Source organism: Triticum urartu, chromosome 2 (assembly GCF_003073215.2).
Source record: "Triticum urartu cultivar G1812 chromosome 2, Tu2.1, whole genome shotgun sequence".
NCBI classification, from domain to species: domain Eukaryota; kingdom Viridiplantae; phylum Streptophyta; class Magnoliopsida; order Poales; family Poaceae; genus Triticum; species Triticum urartu.
In genome coordinates, this window is record NC_053023.1 from 31,928,641 (window position 1) to 31,950,454 (window position 21,814).

Consider the following 21,814-nt stretch of genomic DNA (forward strand, 5'->3'; position numbering starts at 1 on the left):
CGAAGTGAACGAGTCTCTGAAACTGATATTGTATTGATACACGGACATGCTGCCTTGCTTGAGATTGCGGAACTCCTCACGCTTGCTCTCAGCAATGCTTTGTGGAATGTGATGAGCTTTGAAGTATCGACGGAAATCATCCCAGGTAATCACACGACCTCCTCTGGAATCTTTGTGTTGTTGATACCACTCAGTAGCTTGGTCTTTGAGTTGAAACGAAGCAAACTTGACAAAGTCCTCAGGCCTGACATTGCTGCACTCAAAATGTTTGCAGATACCCACGAGCCAGTCGTCGGCCTCTGTGGCCTCGACACAGTTGCTGAAGGACTTCGGCTGGTTTGCAAGGAACTGGTTGAGGGTAGCAAACTGAGGCTGATTGTTGCCTTGGCCTAGATTGCCTTGGTTGCCTTGCCCTTGGTTGCGCTCTTGCAAGAGTTGCAAAAGCATCTGAGTGTTGGCGTTGGTGGCTGCCATGACAGCTTGCCATGCCTCCGGAGGTGGAGGTGGTGGCGGAGGGTCCGGATTTGGACACGCTGGAGGAGCCATCCTGAAGAGGTTGACATCCGTTAGCATCTTGAAAGACATATATTCAAGCTGAATCAATGGATCGAAATTGCAACATATAGCCTTAACATTCGAACAAGAATGAATGAATGAATTCCAAAGTAAATCATCACACTTCCATTAAGTTGAGAATCCACTTAGATAAAGGTAGATGAATAAAGCAACAAGGTACGGATATGAACAAATAAGTGGTAAGGATTACCCAATCACAAACCAAATATCTGCGGGGAGAAATACTAGATCTACATGAATTCCCACCTATAAAACTCCCGAAACTTGCTGGTTATGCAATAAGGTGTTGGGGATACAGGGGAAGCACAATATCTCACCCAAAACTACCAAATCCTACATCCAGTTGTATCCATCCTTCAACACATAACCAAGAAACCTTCGGAAATCATGTACCTCAACCTTCGAAAAGCATCCGTTATACGAGTTATGGCAATACTCCAGAACTCCCGCCCCAGTACTGGGTGGCGTCGAGGTTATCTCACCAACAACTGCATAAAAGAGATTTTTGATGTCGGCGAACTCAGGTATTCCAGAACTGCAATGATAAAATTCTGACGACAACACCCCGGAGCTCAACTCCCCGGGACACTGCCACAACCCCTAAATGTCAGGAGGCACCAAGAACAATGTTCTCGTCACAAAACCATCAAAACGATTCCAAGATACCCGCGTGATCCTAATTTTTTTCTTGAAATTTGAGGAGAGAAGAGTCAAAACTCTATGTCAGGAGGCCTCACCAGAGCGACGAAGGGACTGAGGAGTAAAAAGAATCCTACTCTCTGATATATATAATCCAAAGACTCAAAACATTTTGTTCTAGACTCAACAACATCAACGATTTGATCAAGCAGGGGCCTCCTAAGTCGGGGAAGGCTCTGATTACCAACTTGTAACACCCACAATGCGGCTATATCTCCCACGTGTCGGGGCACGACTTAGAGGCATAGCCGCATGATAGGCTTGTTGCAACAGGGTAATCTTTACACATCCCATGTACTGAATAAGAAAGGGATAAAGAGTCGGCTTACAATCGCCACTTCACACAATACATAAATAATCCGTACATCATCCAAGGTACAATCAAAGGTCCGACTACGGAACCAAATAAAGAAAGACAACCCCAAATGCTAGATCCCCGAACGTCCCAACTGGGCTCCTCTACTGATCATCCGGAAAAGTAACATAGTAACGGCCCGAATCCTCTTTGAACACCCACTTGAGTTCGGTAGTGTCCCCTGCACTGGCATCATCGGCACCTGCATCTGTTTGGAAGTATCTGTGAGTCACGGGGACTCAGCAATCTTACACCCGCGAGATCAAGACTATTTAAGCTTAAGGGTAGGAAAAGGTAGTGAGGTGGAGCTGCAGCAAAGCACTAAGCATATATGGTGGCTAACATACGCAAAAGAGAGCGAGAAGAGAAGCAAAGCACGGTCGAGAAGCTATAAATGATCAATAAGTGATCCTGAAACTACTTACGTTCAAGCATAACACAAGACCGTGTTCTCTTCCCGGACTCCGCCGAAAAGAGACCATCACGGCTACACATGTGGTTGATTCTTTTTAATTAAGTTAAGTGTCAAGTTCTCTACAACTCGATATTAACAAATTCCCATCCGCCCATAACCCCGGGCACAGCTTTTGAAAGTTCAAACCCTGCAGGGGTGTCCCAACTTAGCCCATCACAAGCTCTCACGGTCAACGAAGGATATTCCTTCTCCCAGGAAGACCAGATCAGACTCGGAATCCCGATTACAAGACATTTCGACAATGGTAAAACAAGACCATCAAGACAACCCGACTGTGCCGACAAATCCCGATAGGAGCTGCACATATCTCGTTCTCAGGGCACACCGAATAAGCTAAGCGTACAGGTACCAACATAACCCAAGTTGCCAAGGGACGGTCCCGCACGGTGCTCTAGTTTGGACCAACACTCAGAGGAGCACTGGCCCGGGGGTTTAAAATAAAGATGACCCTTGAGTTCGCGGAACCCAAGGGAAAAGGCTTAGGTGGCAAATGGTAAAACCAAGGTTGGGCCTTGCTGGAGGAGTTTTATTCAAGGCGAACTGTCAAGGGGTTCCCATTATCACCCAACTGCGTAAGGAATGCAAAATCAAGGAACATAACACCGCTATGATGGAAACTAGGGCGGCAAGAGTGGAACAAAACACCAGGCAAAAGGTCGAGCCTTCCACCCTTTACCAAGTATATAGATGCATTAGAGTAAATAAGAGATAATAATGATATCCCAACAAAACCCATGTTCCAACATTGTCGTGGAATTGTCACGGCAGATGTCCTTAGTGTCAGGACTTAGTCGTGAGGCCAACGCATCTATGTGGTAGCTTGAGAGGGGTTGAGCAGGACGAGAGGTGCGATGTTTTACCCAGGTTCGTCCCCTCACGGTGGAGGTAAAAGCCTACATCCTGCTTCATTGATATTGATGATGATGATCACGGTTACAAGAGTGCTCTATCTCGAGAGCTATTGTCTAAACCTAACTTGTCCAACTTGTGAAACTTGCCAATCGTGTCCCTTTTGGGGAGCCCTGCCCCTCCTTATATATGTTGGAGGGGCGGGTTACATGTAGAGTCCTATTAGGATTAGGACTAGTCTATCTCTAATACAACGGATACAAGTCCAGGTCTTAACTCCTTGTAAGATAAATGTTCCTCATGCCTTTCCTCTTAAACCGGCCCACCATTAACATAAACCGGCATGCTGGGCCTTGGGCCTTGTCATCCATCTGGAACACGCGCCGGGTCACCAATGAGTCTTCAGGCTCGTGAATCGTCATACCAGTGAACCGCCAGACACTGAACCGCCAGACACGTAAACCGCCAATCCTCTGGCGGTTTACCAATGAAACGCCTAGTCCGGTCGGGTTATACTTCCGGCCGGTTTACGCTGCGGGGTATATCCCCGACATTATCCCCCAAGTTTAGCTTGGATTTATCCATGGTAAACTTATGCTGCAAAATAAACACAAGAACAAATTTGATAGGTCATGCTCCGGGTTAAGAATTATTGTAAACCGGTACCTGATCACCCTTAAGTCCTTGTTATTTCCTCCTTCTGGGAAGTCCGGGTTAACAAGCCAGCTTCATACTTAATTTGTTGACGTTGTTTCTCACAGAGAAATATTGTGAAGAATAATCCACTTGAGTCGGCTTCCAAAGCGCCGGTTTAAGAAATATGGGTCTTGAAATACTTACTGATATTCAGCCGGTTTGAAGATGTAAAACTTGCCGGTTTAATATTACTAAAATGGTCGGTTTATAAATATTGATGGCACCGGGTCATAATTGTTGTCGACACCGGGTCATGTAATTGATCTTCCTGATTTGCTCAAAACTGATAAAATGAAGATGTTCCTCCTTTATATGCATAATACCTGTAGCCCCGAAGTATTAAGAGGAGAACATAGTGATAACTTAAGACTTGCTCCAATAAGTGTTTCAACTTTGAAGAAATCCGGTTTGTTCATCTCAATCATATAAACTGAATACTCCATATATGTAGCCCCCAAGTGCCGGGTTGTCATGCTTGCAGCAACCTGGGACTTGAATTGTTGACAGGAGCAATTGGTAGCCCCCAAGGGCCGGCTCATTATAATATGATGAGTCGGGTCTTCAATAAGACTAGTAAAAATGACTTTGCATTAGCCCCCAAGTGTCATGGTGCATGCTTGCAGCGACATGAAACTTGCATGTAATCTTGATTTGAATAATGTAGCCCCCAAGTGCCGGGTTGTAAGCCTGCAGCGACTCGGGACTATTCCTTCAATTGTAGAATAAATCATATCTATTGATAATATGATAGCCATTGCGCTTAAAGCGACTTTGAAAACCTTAATCATAATACTGGCTATTGATAACCATAATAAAAATCCAGCGATGTTGGCTATTTGAATAATATACCCAATGATTTATAAGCGCATAATTCCAATGGCGCAATCCAAATATATACTGGCGACTTATAGTCCAAAGCCAGGCCGGTTCAATAAATACCGGTGATTTGCAATTATGCTTTATTCAACCTGTTTCTGTGACATTGAATCACATCGTTGGTTTACCAACTTTTTTTAGTAAGGGTGATAACCCAAACTTTGAGTAATGATAACTCCTCCCATACTGTGTCGCCGGTTTATGATAAAACCATACCGGGTTGTGAAAAACACCAGTTTATCCGTATATAATACTGGCGACTTGTAGTCAACCAGACCGGGTTAATAATCGCCGGATTATAACTGATCATGTACTGACAACTTGTAGTTGATAGCCGAACCGGTTGATGAACACCGATTTACTCCATAATAAAATGGTAACAGAAAATCAAACCGGGCAGATAGTCTCCGGATTAAGATTTGACCATGTTCCGTCAATTTGATAGTCAAACCGGTTTGAGAATTTTTCGGTTTAAAAACACAACAAAAGAAATATTTATCAAAAGAAAGCCAAGAGTCAATCAAAGGCAAAGATAAAACCATTTGCAAAAAAGAGGTTGTTTAGGCCGATCAAGTGGCATTACCATGGTCGGACACGACCAAGCCCCCAGTAGGCATAGCTATGGTTCAAGTCAGCCAGGTCCCCAAATGATGCATTGGCATTATACCGATCAAGAGGGGTGACGATGGTTCGGGTTCGACCAAAGCCCCCAAGTGATTCTGTGGCCTTAGGCCGATCAAGAGGCGTGACTGGTTCAGAACGTGACCAAGTCCCCAAGTGATCTGGTGGCTTTCGCCTATCAAAAGGTGTTGCATTGGTTCGGACACGACCAAGCCCCCAAGTGATGTTGTGGCATTGAGCCGATCAAGAGGTGTGGCTATGGTTCAGATATGACCAAGTCCCCAAGTGATCAAAAATATGATAAGCCAATAAGGCATGATACCCATGTTTGAACCGCGCATCATGGCAGTAGGTCCTCTCTGGCACCCTTTTTTGCAAAAGATAAATCCTTCTTGAACCGGATGTTAAACCGGATATTGAGAGTTTCAAAGCTTTGTGGGAGACATCTTTCCCTTGAACCGGATTTTAAACCGGAATCTTCATTTTCAGCCGGAAATTTTCTGACGGCCTTTAAACTCGAACTTGCGAGAAGTTAATTCCTTTTTGAACGAACATTGTTAAACCGGATTGAGCCAGATACTAAGAGCTTCAGCTTTGTGTGGGAGACGGGATTCCCCTTAAACCGGACTATAAACCGGAAGCATCATTGTGAGCCGGAATATTTCTGACGGCCTTTAAATTTTCATCAATATAACAGTAGCCTCCGGGACCGGTTTCCCTTCAACATCCTAGGGCACTTGAATTTGCTGAAACTGGCAAGACTTGCTGCGTCATATCATCGTAGCCCCCGGGTCTTAAGATCACTCAAGGAGTTATCTTGAGATTCTCCGTACTTTGACCATAGCAGAAGGTATATATCATTGGTGTTGATAACGCGATGTAAATCCACAAAAGGCTGAGGTGACTGCGGCGGGTTATAAATGACCCCGTATGAGCCGTGTCAGCAACTCGGCCAATGGTTCCTTCCAACTGGCTATTTGAAGTTGACCAAACTATAGTGGCAGGGTTTGTGTGCATGTCCTTGAACCATCAGTGCAGACGGCGGCTGATGATAACTTGCCTCCAATTTGCGCGAGAGACGGACATCAAAGATGACCGCAACATCAGAAGCGGCACAGACAGATGAGTCGGCCGTGGTCTTGTAAACCGGTTCAGACGGGCGAGTCAAGCGCAAGCGCAGTCCCGGCAAGCTGATGTAAATCGGGTCGTAAGGGCGGCGTCTTGCACGCGTCCATTCACCGTGTAATGTGGCACGGACGATCACCGGGCAGGACGTTGCCAGCGCGTGCTCCGTACTCATGATATAAACCACGTTTATAATGAATAATTGTCCTGCGTATAAAAACATTAAAGGCAGAATAATGTTTCTCGAAGGAATTAAAGCATAATGATGAAATAAATAGGACAGATAGCACCTGATATTTTTTGCCGGATGAACACAGACTGAAACAAATAATCCCTTGTTCTCCTTAGAACCATTCAAACCAATGGATTTTCTCAGTAACTTTTCTTCCAGGCCCGTGCACAGACACACTGTTCATCAAATAGCCTTCCATATTTGTACTTAAACTTCTCCACTCTGGCCGAGGGTGAAGTAGCAGCAAAGCATAACCCAACGGCAGTTTAACAAATGCAGCAGCGGCGGATGGCGGCTCAGGACGGCCGCGGTGGATCGACCAGTGGAGGCATGCTCGGTGGCGACTCAGAGGCGTGCTCGGAGGTTCAGAGGCCGGGCTGGTTCAAGACGAATTCGCGATGGCGTCGGCCGCGGAAGCAGAAGCGGGGCCGGTTTAACCACAGCGGCGAGGCCGTGGGGTGATGGTGATTTGGCGACTTAGCGCCGAGGCGCAGGCGGTGGCTTGCAGTGACAAAGCTGACTCAACCTGGCTCAATCCGGCGATGACGGTGACTTGATACGGCCGTAGCAACGGAAGTAACCTGGAGAGAAGGCCATGAAGGCAGAGGCCACTTGAAACTGTGAACGGGGCGGCTTAATGTGGAGATGAAGCGGCCTGGCACAGAGGCCCAGGCGGTTCATCGACGAAGACATCGGCGACTTGCGGTGGCGTGTGGAGCCGAGGCCAATTCGAACCATGGCCGAGCTAGCGAGGAAAAACAGCAGAGAGCCGGAAACAGTCGGCCAGGGCAACTCGGTTGCGGAGTCACACGGGGCGGCTTGAGAGCAGACTCTGCTCTACGAGAAACTGCAGCGGCTTCGGAGAACAATATCGACTCGGAGGTGACGCCAGCAGCTCAATGCAGAAGTGACGACAACTCATTGATTCAGCAACGAGGTGGTAGTTGATCGTGGGGCAACTGTCTCCATCATATCAAACAAACATGAACGTACATGCTAGCATAGAGTTTTTCATCTGTCAGTTAACTTGAGGATGTATTTTGTTCTTCAAGTGAGGTAACTCATGCACTTCCATGTGATTAGCTAGCCCACCAGGATGGCTCGTGTGATAGTCATCACCGCATAAACCAACAAAACACAACGCAGCTGGACTGTTCCCTCACGGGAGACAAGTACTAGTTGTCCACCAGTAGCTTAATTCCTTGCTCCATGCAGACTTCCATAATGTTGATACGAGACCGAGTTGTAACCTGCTCGAGCATACGGTCCACAGGGATACGAGACCGAAGTGCGCGGCTGTGGAGGCGAAGTACGGCAGCGGGGGGCCGTGGCGGTTTAGGCATATGGCGGCTCGGCTCCGCTGCGGCTGAGGGGGCAGCCATGGCACGGTAGGAGAAGCGCTGGCGAGTCAACGGCGACGACCGGCCCGGCGGCGTAGCGGCTCGGAACAACCGGGCGGTTCAAGGGCGCAGGCATAGTTGATGGATGAGTCCGGGTTATGGACGGCTCTGTTTCCTTTCCTTGACTCTTTCCTCGACTTTGATTTTTTTTTATTCCAATCTGCTGCAGCACGTCCGGCCCTCTGATCCGGCTTAGTTCCGATGTCTATCTCGCTTTCAATTCGGTTTCGCCGGATCATCTAGACGTAGAGGCGCATACTGCTGTATAACTCCAACTTTAATCCAAAAGCAATGATTTGACGGCTCTGTCTATGGCTATCCCCGCCGTTTCATCCTGTGTGATTTCCTCTTAATTGATTGATCACAAGCTTCTCGATCCCTGAAGAAGATCCCTTCAAGAACTCAACACCACCGTGCGCAGGCCCCACGGTGGGCGCCAACTGTCGTGGAATTGTCACGGCAGATGTCCTTACTGTCAGGACTTAGTCGTGAGGCCAACGCGTCTATGTGGTAGCTTGAGAGGGGTTGAGCGGGACGAGAGACGCAATGTTTTACCCAGGTTCGGCCCCTCACGGTGGAGGTAAAAGCCTACATCCTGCTTCATTGATATTGATGATGATGATCACGGTTACAAGAGTGCTCTATCTCGAGAGCTATTGTCTAAACCTAACTTGTCCAACTTGTGAAACTTGTCAATCTTGTCCCTTTTGGGGAGCCCTGCCCCTCCTTATATATGTTGGAGGGGCGGGTTACATGTAGAGTCCTATTAGGATTAGGACTAGTCTATCTCTAATACAAACCGGATACAAGTCCAGGTCTTAACTCTTTGTAAGATAAATGTTCCTCATTCCTTTCCTCTTAAACCGGCCCACCATTAATATAAACCGGCATGTTGGGCCTTGGGCCTTGTCATCCATCTGGAACACGCGTCGGGTCACCAATGAGTCTTCAGGCTCGTGAATCGTCATACCAGTGAACCGCCAGACACGTAAACCGCCAATCACGTAAACCGTCAATCCTCTCGCGGTTTACCAATGAAACGCCTAGTTCGGTCGGGTTATACTTCTGGCCGGTTTATGCTGCAGGGTATATCCCCGACAAACATGGAACAAACTTCATCTTCACCTGCAACTAGCAACGCTATAAGAGGGGCTGAGCAAAAGCGGTAACATAGCCAAATAATGGTTTGCTAGGAAGGTGGGTTAGAGGCTTGACCTGGCAATATGGGAGGCCTGATATAGCATGTGGTAGGTAGCGCGGCATAGCAAAAGAGCGAACAACTAGCAAGCAAAGATAGAAGTGATTTCAAGGGTATGGTCATCTTGCCAGCAAAGTTCTCAGAGTTGTCGAAAGCTTGATCCTCGTTAGCGTACCCAACAGGTTCCTCGATCACATACTCGTCTCCCGGCTCTACCCAAAGCAAGAACACAAGCAAAGGACCAACCATCAATCACGGTGCAATGCACAAGCAACATGACGGAAAATATGGCATGATATGGGAGATATGATATGCAATGCATATGCGTGCTCCGGAAGAAAAGAAAAATCAAGGCATCAACTTGGAAAACCAAGCATGCTGCTGGAAAGATGAGATGATTTCGGTTGAGATCGATATAAGGTTCACTGGAAACAGATGCGTGATTTGCAAATGGCAAGCAAAACAAGAATGGCACAATTCTGCGATTAACAGCACAATGACATCTAGAATGCAACAAGAAACTAAGCTACTGCACTCCAACATAACAACAAAGTATATGGCAGTGATTTACACAAGATGCTTGACAAAACATGAACACTGAGCTACGGCTAAATCACACAAGAGCAGGTACAAACAAGCATGGCAAAAGTGCAAAAGATATCAGCTTCACAGACTTAGTGAAAATACTAACATGCCAGAAATAACATCAGAAGCCATGTTTAGAGATAGAAAACAACATTCTACATGAACATATCATAGAAAACAAAGGCATGGAATGATTCTACTAAAAGTATAGAACAAAAGTCCCTTACTGGTCATGAGCCAAAAAGGCACAGAAGATATGATGGCACCCATGTAAACATAGCAAGAATTTTGAAGGCATCTTTGCAAGCTCAAACCACTCACCACAAGGCATTGCACGACAAGATAAGCATACTAACAGCAAGAAGGCAAGTTCATGAAGCCAAACATGGCAAGAGCAAGTACATAGCATGCATGGATCACTAGCAACAACCATGGCAAAATTGATTAACATGTAAACAATCTGCCAGGAACATTTTATAGCAAAAGTAGAGCAATAACAAGTCATGCTAGGCTACTCCATAATTGCAAACAGGGGCATGGATGGATATAGCATAACCATATGTTCAAAACACCCTTACTGAAGATACTCAAAACAAACACGGATCTCACTGTAGCATCATGTTTACATGGCAATATCACGAAGGCTACTTTGCATGCCTGTGATAGTCACCACATTGATCACAAAAATACAAAGCAAGCACCCCTGTAAAGATGGCATGGCATAGTTCAAAACACATGTAGAGCTCATGCTCATATGAAGCACACATCAAATGTGACAAAAATGACAAATCATCATAATCTGATAAGTAGCAGTAGTAAACATTTTATAGCACTCTTGCATCAATGATTTGGGCATCAAGATGAACTCAAACAAGAATTCCATGATGGAAAGAAATGAATAGCATCTGCCATTGAACATTTTGATATATAATATGCATGAAACGGAGCTACGGTCACCGAGATACGACGTGATGAACAGGGCCTCAAAATAATGCAGAACTCTGGGACTTAGTGAAAATCATACCATGCGAGATCTAGGGTTGACCCGCGGCGCGCGAACTGAGGTTCACCAGAGAGACACGGACGGCGACCAGAGGTGAGGGAGAGGCGCCAGCGACTGAAGCTTGGGGAGGAGAGGCGCCGGCGGGGTCGGCCAGGGCGGATCCGGCCGGATCTCGCCGGATCCGGGCGAGGTGGCGGCTTCTGCGGCGACGGCGGCGGGCGAAGGCGGCAGTGCGGGGCCAGCGGTGCTCGGCAGTGGAAGGCGCGGGGGCGGCGCGGCTCTCTCGCGGGGATGCAGCCCGACGTGGCCCGGTTCGGCCCGGGGCGGGCCGGATCTGGGCCCCGGGCGACCAGTGGCAATATGGGCGCGGGAATGCCACGTGTTAGCGTCGGAGTGGGCAAGCGGCGGGTGGCGGACATGTCCGTCGGTGGAGGAGGCATGTCCGGCGGCGGAGAGGGGAAAAGCTAGTGTTTGGACTGCGCAAAAATCAGAGGGGATCACATATTTATAGGTAGGAGGAGGTAGGAGGTCCAAATGGAGTGTAGTTTTCGCCCACACGATCATGATCCGACGATGGAGGACATGGAAGAGGTTTAAAAGGGTTATTGGGCCGTTTTGGAGGGGTGTTGGGCTGCAACACACAAGAGGCCTTCACGGTTACTCGGTTAACCGTTGGAGTATCAAACGGACTCCAAATGGCACGAAATTTGACAGGCGGTCTACCGGTGGTGTACCAAGGCCACTTGGCAAATCTCGGTCCATTCCGAGAACGTTCAACACCCGCTCACGAAAACAGACAAGAGGGGTGCCCCGGTGCACGTAGGAGTGTCGGATTGCAAAACAGACAACGGGGAAAATGCTCGGATGCATGAGACGAACTGATGACCCACAAGTATAGGGGATCTATCGTAGTCCTTTCGATAAGTAAGAGTGTCGAACCCAACGAGGAGCAGAAGGAAATGATAAGCGGTTTTCAGCAAGGTATTCTCTGCAAGCACTGAAATTATAGGTAACAGATAGTTTTGTGATAAGATAATTTGTAACGAGCAACAAGTAACAAAAGTAAATAAAGTGCAGCAAGGTGGCCCAATCCTTTTGTAGCAAAGGACAAGCCTGGACAAACTTATATAGAGAAAAGCGCTCCCGAGGACACATGGGAATTATCGTCAAGCTAGTTTTCATCACGTTCATATGATTCGCGTTCGGTACTTTGATAATTTGGTATGTGGGTGGACCGGTGCTTGGGTACTGTCCTTACTTGGACAAGAATCCCACTTATGATTAACCTCTATTGCAAGCATCCGCAACTACAACAAAAGTATTAAGGTAAACCTAACCATAGCATGAAACATATGGATCCAAATCAGCCCCTTAAGAAGCAACGCATAAACTAGGGTTTAAGCTTATGTCCCTCTAGCAACCCATCATCTACTTATTACTTCCCAATGCCTTCCTCTAGGCCAAAATAATGGTGAAGTGTCATGTAGTCGACGTTCACATAACACCACTAGAGGAGAGACAACATACATCTCATCAAATTATCGAACGAATACCAAATTGTGGCTACAACTGTTGATACCTTACCTGCAATCCTAAATGCTTAGTATAGTTGCTAGTACTTCATCAGTGGCCCTACATTCTTGTCCGTCTGCCATGCTATACTATCGGGTCGTGATCACTCAGGAGGTGATCACGGGTATATACATACATATATACCATGCTACAGGTGGTGACTAAAGTCGGCTCGTTGAGTAACCGCAAATGAATTCGGATGTGGGGGCTGAAGGGGCAGGTGGCTCATCCAGGTAGTGGTGGCCTGAGTTCCCGACGGCCCCGCTGTTACTTTGAGGCGGAGCGAAGGGCAGGTTGAGACCACCTAGGAGAGAGGTGGGCCTGGCCCTGGTCGTCCGCGGTTACTTCAAGATAACACGTTTAACGAGATCTTGGTATTTGATATGAGTTCTGGCCCATGGCCTATACGCACTAACAACTACGCGAAAGTTATGCGCACTCGACGTCGTGGTATCCGCCAAAGCCTTCGTGACGTCCAGCGACCTGAGCGGCGTGCGCCGGGTTTTGGACTGGAACGCCTGCTCTTGTATAAAGGGAGGCTAGTCTGCTCATCGGTCCGCCCTCGCAACGTGCAGGTGTGCAATGGGTGATGGGCCCAGACCCCTGCGCCATAGGATTTAGACCGGCGTGCTGACCTCTCTGTTGTGCCTAGGTAGAGATGCGACGTGTTGATCTTCCGAGGCCGGGCATGACCCAGGAAAGTGTGTCTAGACAAAGGGGATCGAGCATGTTGGGAAATGTGGTGCACCCCTGCAGGGAAGTTAATCTATTCGAATAGCTGTGATCTTCGGTAACAGGACGACTTGGAGTTGTACCTTGACCTTATGACAACTAGAACTGGATACTTAATAAAACACACCCTTCTAAGTGCCAGATACAACCCAGTGGTCGCTCTCCAACAGGGCGACGAGGAGAGGATCGTCGGGTAGGATTATGCTACACGATGCTACTTGGTGGACTTACCTTCTGCTCTCTTCTACATGCTGCAAGATGGAGGTGGCCAGAAGCATAGACTTCGATAGGACTAGCTATCCCCCTTATTCCGGCATTCTGCAGTTCAGGTCCACATATGATACCCTTATTCCATTTGATACCATTGCATACATATGTAGTGTAGCTCCTTGCTTGTGAGTACTTTGGATAAGTACTCGCGGTTGCTTTGCTCCCTCTTTTCCCCCTTTCTATACCCGATTGCTGCGACCAAACGATGGAGTCCAGGAGCCAGACGCCACTATCGATGACGACTACTACTACTCGGGAGGTGCCTACTGCTACCTGCAGCCGCTGACGACGACCAGGAGTAGTTTAGGAGGATCCCAGGCAGGGGGCATGCGCCTCTTTCGATCTGTATCCAAGTTTGTGCTAGCCTTCTTAAGGCAAACTTGTTTAACTTATATCTGTACTCAAATATTGTTGCTTCCGCTGACTCGTCTATGATCGAGCTCTTGTATTCGAGCCTTTGAGGCCCCTGGCTTGTAATATGATGCTTGTATGACTTATTTTATTTATAGAGTTGTGTTGTGATATCTTCCCGTGAGTCCCTAATCTTGATCGTACACGTTTGCGTGTATGATTAGTGTACGATTGAATCGGGGGCGTCACAAGTTGGTATTAGAGCCGACTGCCTGTAGGAATCCCCCTTCCAAACTCCTTGGCCGAAGTCGTGTCTAGACATTGCAAAACTTTCACTAACATGGTTGTGTGTCTTACGGGCCCACGTCGCCATTTGGGTGGTGTTAGGATCTTTTTATTCCTCGTCTATACTCTGGGACTCTGATCTCTCTTCTAATCAGGTTAAAAGATTTTGCTAACTCTAACTCTAGGTTCTCATAATTACTTCCTTCCGGAGAGCCCTTATTACAGATGATCGCCTGGTGCACCAGAAGATTCAGAAGATACTCTCTGATATTATCCCGAGAGCTTGTGCTCATTGCGTTTGCAATTCCCTTCCACCGTCAAACCCGATAGATAACTACATGCACTTGCCATTCTTACCTTAGTCCCCAGTTGCTCGTGTTATTACAAGATACCCCGAAATACTCGTTGTTGTCCCGAGAATCCTTGTGACTACTGCCTTGCAGTTCCTTGTCACCTGAATACACCTATAAATTAATCCTCACACACACCGAGGATTTGTTTCTCCCCGGTTGTTCATGTGTTTCACCAAAGTTTTCGAAATACTATTTGATCTTTCAAAAATCCTCAACAGCCTATTGCTCTTGAAACTCTTTCTTGCTTGCATTATGAATAATCTCATAAGTCTGGTAATCTTATTGGCATCCTTTGCCATTATCATTTTGAGTCCGCTGATTCAATTTGTTGTGAACGCTCGCAATCCTCAACCAGATCCTAGAATTCATCCTTCCGGCTCAGACGCCATTTTAAACATGATCCGGATCTCGACCAACCAAATTGCCATCGATTGTACCCCTAAGGCTATTCCACTTATCCATCCCTAATCAGAGCATTGCTTCTGATCCCTTGTCTTGGAATTCATAATTCCATTGCATTTGAGCTTTGAGTTAGTCAGTTGTTTCTATAACCTGATCTCCGTGCATTGTTTCTTCTTTTGATTGTGTGTCGATGCTCACATCAGCTCCGTTATGGACCGTCAGATCCTTTGTTGGATTTTATCCGACAGTGCTCTTCATATTCAATAACCTTGTGAGCCTTTCCATAGGTATATAATGCCTTTGGTAAACTGTATCCTCTGCTTTGTGAACCATGCTCTACTTTCGAGCTTGTATTATTTACTCCGAAATTTGTGGTATATGTTCCTAAGATGCCCTGATGGGTTGAACCTATGCCTTCCTTATTATGCATGAACTCGAAAGTTTTCACGAGTCATACTCGTCTGGTATTTTGCCAGATAATTCAACACTACAACTTCTTAGAAAAAGAGAAGTGAATGAAAGGTTATGCATTGGAGAAGTGGGAGTCGACCTTGAACCTTTGTGTTCATGCCCATGGACACGATGTAGATCCTATCATGGAAGCTTATTGTATTAATAACTATTTCCTTCATATAATATCCTTTGGTATCGGTGCATTGATCCTTTGCAATCGTGATTCCGACCATATGTTTCTCCTTGATTCCATTTCTCGTGCAAGTTTGAACACTTGTCTTCTGCAGAGCATTACCCTAGTCCAACCTCTACTTTGATCTATCGTTGAGTATTACCCCCCCTGGTATCTCGAGATTATCATGGAACTGCATAACCTCTTATGAGTTCTTCATCAGGTGCTACCTTCTCACTGATTCCAATTTTTCATGGGCTCTGAGTTAGTAAACACTCAAAGACATCGATAACTGACTCAAGTCTGCATCGCGATTAAACAACTCTTGGTAACCTCCATTACTTACGAGTTTGAACTCGATCACGTCATTCCTAGCCTGCTTGGCTATATCCTTGTCGTGCCGATTTTAACTGTGCTACCTGGTCCTTCTTCCCGGAGCACAATTTTTGTTGATGAGCTAAGCTTACGTCGATTTTCCTCATCATATCATTTCGCCTTGGACGATAATCTTGATTTCGAGTTTGTGTTGTACCATTGGTTCCATTAACCTTTCACTTCATCATTCCTTTAACTTGATGTCATCGCCGATCTATTAAATCTTCGTGGAGCCTCTTGACAAAATTTGTCGTGATCATCATCAACATCTTGACTCCTTCCTGGATATCAGTCGGGTTCCTGATGAGAAATACCATCCTTATCCCTCGATGATTTGTGTTACCATCGACAACACCCTAACCGTTCTGTCATCACAAACTCGTTCTGTTATGGATGCAACCTGCTATCCAGCTTGCATTATATTCTACCTTGAAGTATTACTGTCTTTTATGTCAAGGATGTTGTGAGACTTGCTCCACCTCATAACAATTCTTGATACGGTGATACTTATCGCCGTATCCCTTTGTTTCTTAGTCCGCGTGTTGATTCTAGTCGGGATGCAGTGAACAATGCTGCTTGGATTCTGAACTTCTAGCAACCCTATTGCTTTGAAGTTGATGGTCGATAGTTCGTTCTTAGACTATTGGTTGTTGAACCACCGTTCTAACGTTGATCATGCTACCTAAGCCCATCTTTTGTATGCACCGTTCAACCAATGTTAATTATGTATGTTTTCCTTGAGCATACCTCCTTATATCATTTGATGTGACAAATGTTATCTTCTTGTTCACATAATTGTGGAATCCATCTTTTGGAAATCTCGATGAATTGTGGCTGAGTTCATCAGCCACCTCCTCATTCTCTCCTTGGTTTAAGTATATTTCGAAGCTCATTTCCATAGTTCATTTTCTGAGAATCTTACAATGTCATCTCGTCAAGTTGTGTCGCACCATTTCTTCTCAGGCATCCTGAGTCTGAGGTATCCTGACACCAATCAGATCTGAATCTCGGTCAGATATGATGGTTGGAACATATTTCCTAGAGTTATAATATTGGTCATTATATGAGCCGGTAAGGTGATGTCATGCCTAGCACACCTAGCTGGAGGACCTATTAATATAAGTTTCCTTTTTGGCAAGGTTAGTCATGCTTCCGTGAGGAAATTGTAAGACTTAATCTATAAGTTGTTCCTGATGGGTCCTTTTTGTTTCCAAAGTCTGATCTTCACCTGTTGACCACGTCAATGCTATCTGGAAGCATGTCTATGGCACTCCGATTTTCAATAGGAACGTTTGAATCCCAATGCTAAATGTTTCCTTCTCAGTTATCCACACACCGTTGTATGGGTAATGTCATGAAAATTCACTCCCCTACCTAACGATTTTTCTACATTATATCCTTTCATGGATATCATGCTCTGCTTGTCCTTCCGAAGGATATACCCTTGAAATATGTATTTAAACACATTGGTCTTTCCATGGTTCTATTTAATCTAATGATCACCTTTTCCTTTCCATTGTTTTGTTTAACCTTACTGGTGATCTATATCATCTAAGCAGTAATATCCTCCTGCTTATGTAAAACACCTTGGTGTACAACCGTGTCAGTAAGACCTTGTTGCTTTTGTTGATAGCATTACGGTAACCACCGATGGACGAGAACTTTGCCTATTGGTCCGCCTCGTTCAACGAGCAGGAAAATGGTTCTCTTCGTCCCTCGCCCTTGGTACCGATATTGTTGCCGACATAACCGACAGACTATCCTCTGACATGCCTTGCTTTCATGATCGTGCAAGATGTCACCGCCCTTCCTGCTTTTAACCCACATGGTGGGCCCATAACCCATAGTTCCACAGGATCGAAACCTGACTCTCCTGTGCAACCCTGCTTCTAAAGTTACTAGTAGTATGCCCGTGCGTTGCCACGGGCTTCTGAAATATATTGCTGAAGGTATATAAAATAATTCATGTAAAATATCACACGAAGAAACAATATAGCATAGACACAATTGCATAATAATTGAAGTCTACTTCACTTGTAATGTAAACTGATATACACATAAATCGATGATCCAACTAAAAATATATTACAAATTATTCAAATCTACTTGATGCGCTTAAGAAATTCTCGCACAATATCAAGAAAGTTTTTTTTTCATTCGCACGATGCTTGAGCAAGTATAATAAAAACTGTTTTCTCAACTCATACCCATCATGCAAAAACAATAGTAAAGCGCCCATGCGTTGCTACGGGCTGCTACGGACAACAATGCATATAAATGAATCGGAGAAACAATTAAAGTCGTATTCAACGTCTAAGCTTATTTTTTTCCTCATACGTCTGAATGTGTTCAGACATCAAACGGGCTACTACAACCGTCTTGATAGTCCGGGTGCCCCAAATCCGGCCCATATGTAAGAAAGAAATATTGCTATCCAGACTATTGGTGGTGTTATTTCCAACATGTGAAACCAACGCAAAACCCCACCACCACGACACACCCTCTCCGTTTCTCATCGGACCCTCCCCTTTCTGCTCTGTTTCCCGCCGTAGTGGGTGACGTCCGCCTCACTTTCACCATGACACCCTCTCTCCTTCACACCATACTTCCTCATAGACCGTTAAGGAGGAGTCCCCCATAATGCCTGCCCCGCTCTCTGCCATGATCCCCTCCCCCGTGTCCGTGTGTTTTCACCACTGGTCCGTGTGTTTTCACCACTACCATCAAGAGGGAGGAGGTATTGCGCCGTCTGTGGCGCCCCCAAAGCCAAGAATGCAAATTTGTAAGTAAACATACCAAACCCAACCTCTGTCCCGCTCACTCTTATCACAAAATCCATCAACTTGTATTTTAAGTGAGCCGGTGATCAACATCGCTGTGGTCGGCCAGCAGCAAGGGATAAGGGCGGCAACCACCTTCCCATCTTAGTGCTAGTACCTCCTGGTTCTATACTGGACCCACCCTTCATCCCGGGCTCTACAACGACAGCTCCACACTCATGTGTTCTCATGGAAAAGAAAGCTATGCATAAAAATGTTCGTCCAGAGCATGAAAGATGCCAATGGTTCTCTCCTCTTCCCTCCTCGCGCGCACATGCCTGATTCAATCAGATATTAGTGTATAAACCAAATAGATAATTAAACGACATGTCTGAAGCACGCGCACACACACACACAACACACAACACACAACACACACTATATATACATGGTAATACTATTCATCACCCAGGGTCGAGTATAAGTTATTCTTCACCCGAGGTAATATTACAATCGGTTCATAAATAAATAAATTTTGTTTACAGAGGGAGTATATTAGTAGTCTTTTTAGAGATACATGAGTATTTATTCCTAGTAATAGCAATTAGCAATTTAGCATAGTACAACCATAATCTTGGAGCCATCTATCATTTCGATAATAGGTAGTTGCTATAAATGCAATTATGATGACTGTGTTAAGAATTTGCATAGGGTAACCCTTTTACAAACTGAACAAAATAACAATGCTAAAGTTGCCACGGGCTTTAAAACAAATAAGATGTTACTCATGGAGCTAAAATAACCGAGAAAAATATCGTCTAAGCTGACACACATCTTTTTTTGACAATCAGTTAACCCATGTCATACTATCAAACACAATAATCTGTTATTGGCAACTCAAGGAATATTTTTTTAGTAGGAATGGGTTGTGTTTTATTCATTCATATCGGTATGATCCGAGTCCAAAACATTATGAATACAATTCGGTGGGTGCCTAACCCAAGTTTTAGATAACTTATTCGCACAATCCTCCTTCGCTAGCCGATGACCAGCTCCATTAGCCGAGCGTCTCACTCATGCCACCCTGAACTCTCTTTTTTTTTCAAGAATGGCAGGGAGTAAAACCGCAAGGAATGAGAGCTATGTGGCCAAGAGGAGAAATGTGACAAACAAGAGGAGTTGTTATTCAGTCCAGCCTCGTACTGCCAGAACCAGAACGGCTTGTTGCCGGCTGTGAGTCAAAGAGCGTCACCATACCCGTAGTCGACAAATTTGAACACAATGTCTTGGGTGTTACAAGTTGGAATAGAAAGACTTGTTTATTATCAAATCCTTTACATAATTCAAATAAAAGCACATCATAGAGATCTGGAGTTCGTATCGAGTATTCCATTCCCTGGCCGGTCGATTTTCCATGGGAGCATTGATGTACAATTCCTAATGTCTGAACGTTCCAACCTTCCAGACATGGAGACTGCCCAAAGAAAGTATTTTTTTACCATTATATCACTCCTTTACCTGGTAGAAGATGCCATCTTTTGTAGAAATATGATATAATTTTTGAACACATACAACGATATTACTTTCATTGTGAATAATGCATTTGTATGTCAAGTCATACAAGTTTGATTTCACACTCGCGGAACATCCAATGGATCGTCAAGATTCAGTTACACACTAAGCAGGACATGCCATGAGAAAACCCAACAATGATGTGCCCTCATGTTGCCATGGAATGACAAAAATATATGTACATATGCATCATCGATCAAACATGCATGCATTCTATACACAACAAGTACATATCAAACAGAAGCGATCACTTTGTGTTGAACCAACATACCTAGATTTTTTTTTCTCGTGGCACATGTTCTTTTTAGCTTGCACACCCCTGTTGTTTTCCTCCAGCTAAACGCCATGCTTCGATAACCCCTCCCCCATCTTTGTTCCTCCTCAGACTATTGCTTCCAACATAAACACCCTGATTTTATACTCCAAATTGGACATCTTCTCCATCTAATCCTACATTTTTCCTAACTTCAATTACGTCCTTCATGTCTTCTCTTCAATTTTGTTGCTACTCGTTTTGTTATCACGTGCTCAATATTCTATGTGGCCTGACAACATATAGACGCATTATTTGCTACACGTCAATATGAATAATGCGGGGATGGAGGATGCATCAATGGTAATTCTATCGATGCACAACATAAAATTTTCGAAGGAACGATTTCATCTCCTGCTCAAAATTGGTAAGGCATAAGGCACTCATCTCCACTGTGAGCAACGAGGGCACAAAACAAAGAGAGCCTGGAATGTGAACCGTTGAGTAATATTGAATAAGTATATCCTTTTTTAGGGCAGGAGAGCATATACCAGGACATGTGGATACAACATATCAATAGAGGAAAAGGGAGACGACAGGAGGGTGGTTTACTATCACGTGAAAACAATCAACATTCATCCTAGGAAGAAAATATATCAATAAAATGAACAAAATATAGTGATGTACCAACATAGGAGAGGCAAAAGAGAAGTTTAACAATGTTGTAATACAAAAAAATTACTCGGACTGAAACTCTAGTGAACATATTTTCATGAACCATAGTATTCAAGTATTCCTATCAAATAGGTAATGCTAAGAACCATTTTTTAAATGCACACACGGAAAAATGGCAAAGAGCACCTGAAACATTTTCCCAGTGGAGCGCGTCATTCATTGTAATCAAATGCATATTATAAGAAAAGAATCTAAAAGGCTGGGAACATAAGCAACTTATCCATCCACAAAATATGCTCTGCTTCATGAAACCAACCAGTGATTAAAAAAAGAATTATTATGATCACATCAATCTAATAGGAGATTAATGGGCTCCAAAATCCGCAACATCATCGCACAAGGCATCAAGCTAGGGATACTGAGAAATGTAACAGTAACACTATATCTCCAGTGTTGTTCCATGGACAGGGATGCTCCCAGACTTTATTGTTATCTTGAAAGAAAATCTAGCTTGAAAGATTTCTTTGGTCAGATAAAAGTTGGAGCTCCCTGAACCTACATATTGCACCCTTTGTGTTAGTCGAGATCAAAAAATAGCTAGCCATTGGTAATCAGGACTGTACCTTGTAATAACATTTTTAAAAAGGAGTTTACCTTGTAATCAGGTTATTTGCTTTGTTGATGTCTCAGTCGTATGAAAGACAACATCCGATATTGAGTGTAATAAAGCCTTAGAAGTATTAGCAGACAACTACATACGCAATAGCAGGAAGACAAAAGCAAAATAATAAAGTGAATACAATCAAAGGCATGTGGCCTCCACAAAACTTGGAGAACCATTTCATTCCTAAAGGCTTGGTAAGGGCCATGCTGCGCCCAACCCACCTAAGAATCATTGCC

At 44.9% G+C, this 21,814-nt stretch overlaps 1 long non-coding RNA gene across 1 annotated transcript; it reads right to left on the minus strand.

Moving 5' to 3' along the window:
• Positions 1 to 21,182: 21,182 nt before the first annotated feature.
• Positions 21,183 to 21,808, minus strand: LOC125540851. Its single transcript, XR_007297395.1, has 2 exons — positions 21,569 to 21,808; positions 21,183 to 21,469 (listed from the first exon to the last, which is right to left on the minus strand). It is a non-coding gene; the product is annotated as an uncharacterized LOC125540851 (long non-coding RNA).
• Between the last annotated feature and the right edge of the window lie 6 nt (positions 21,809 to 21,814).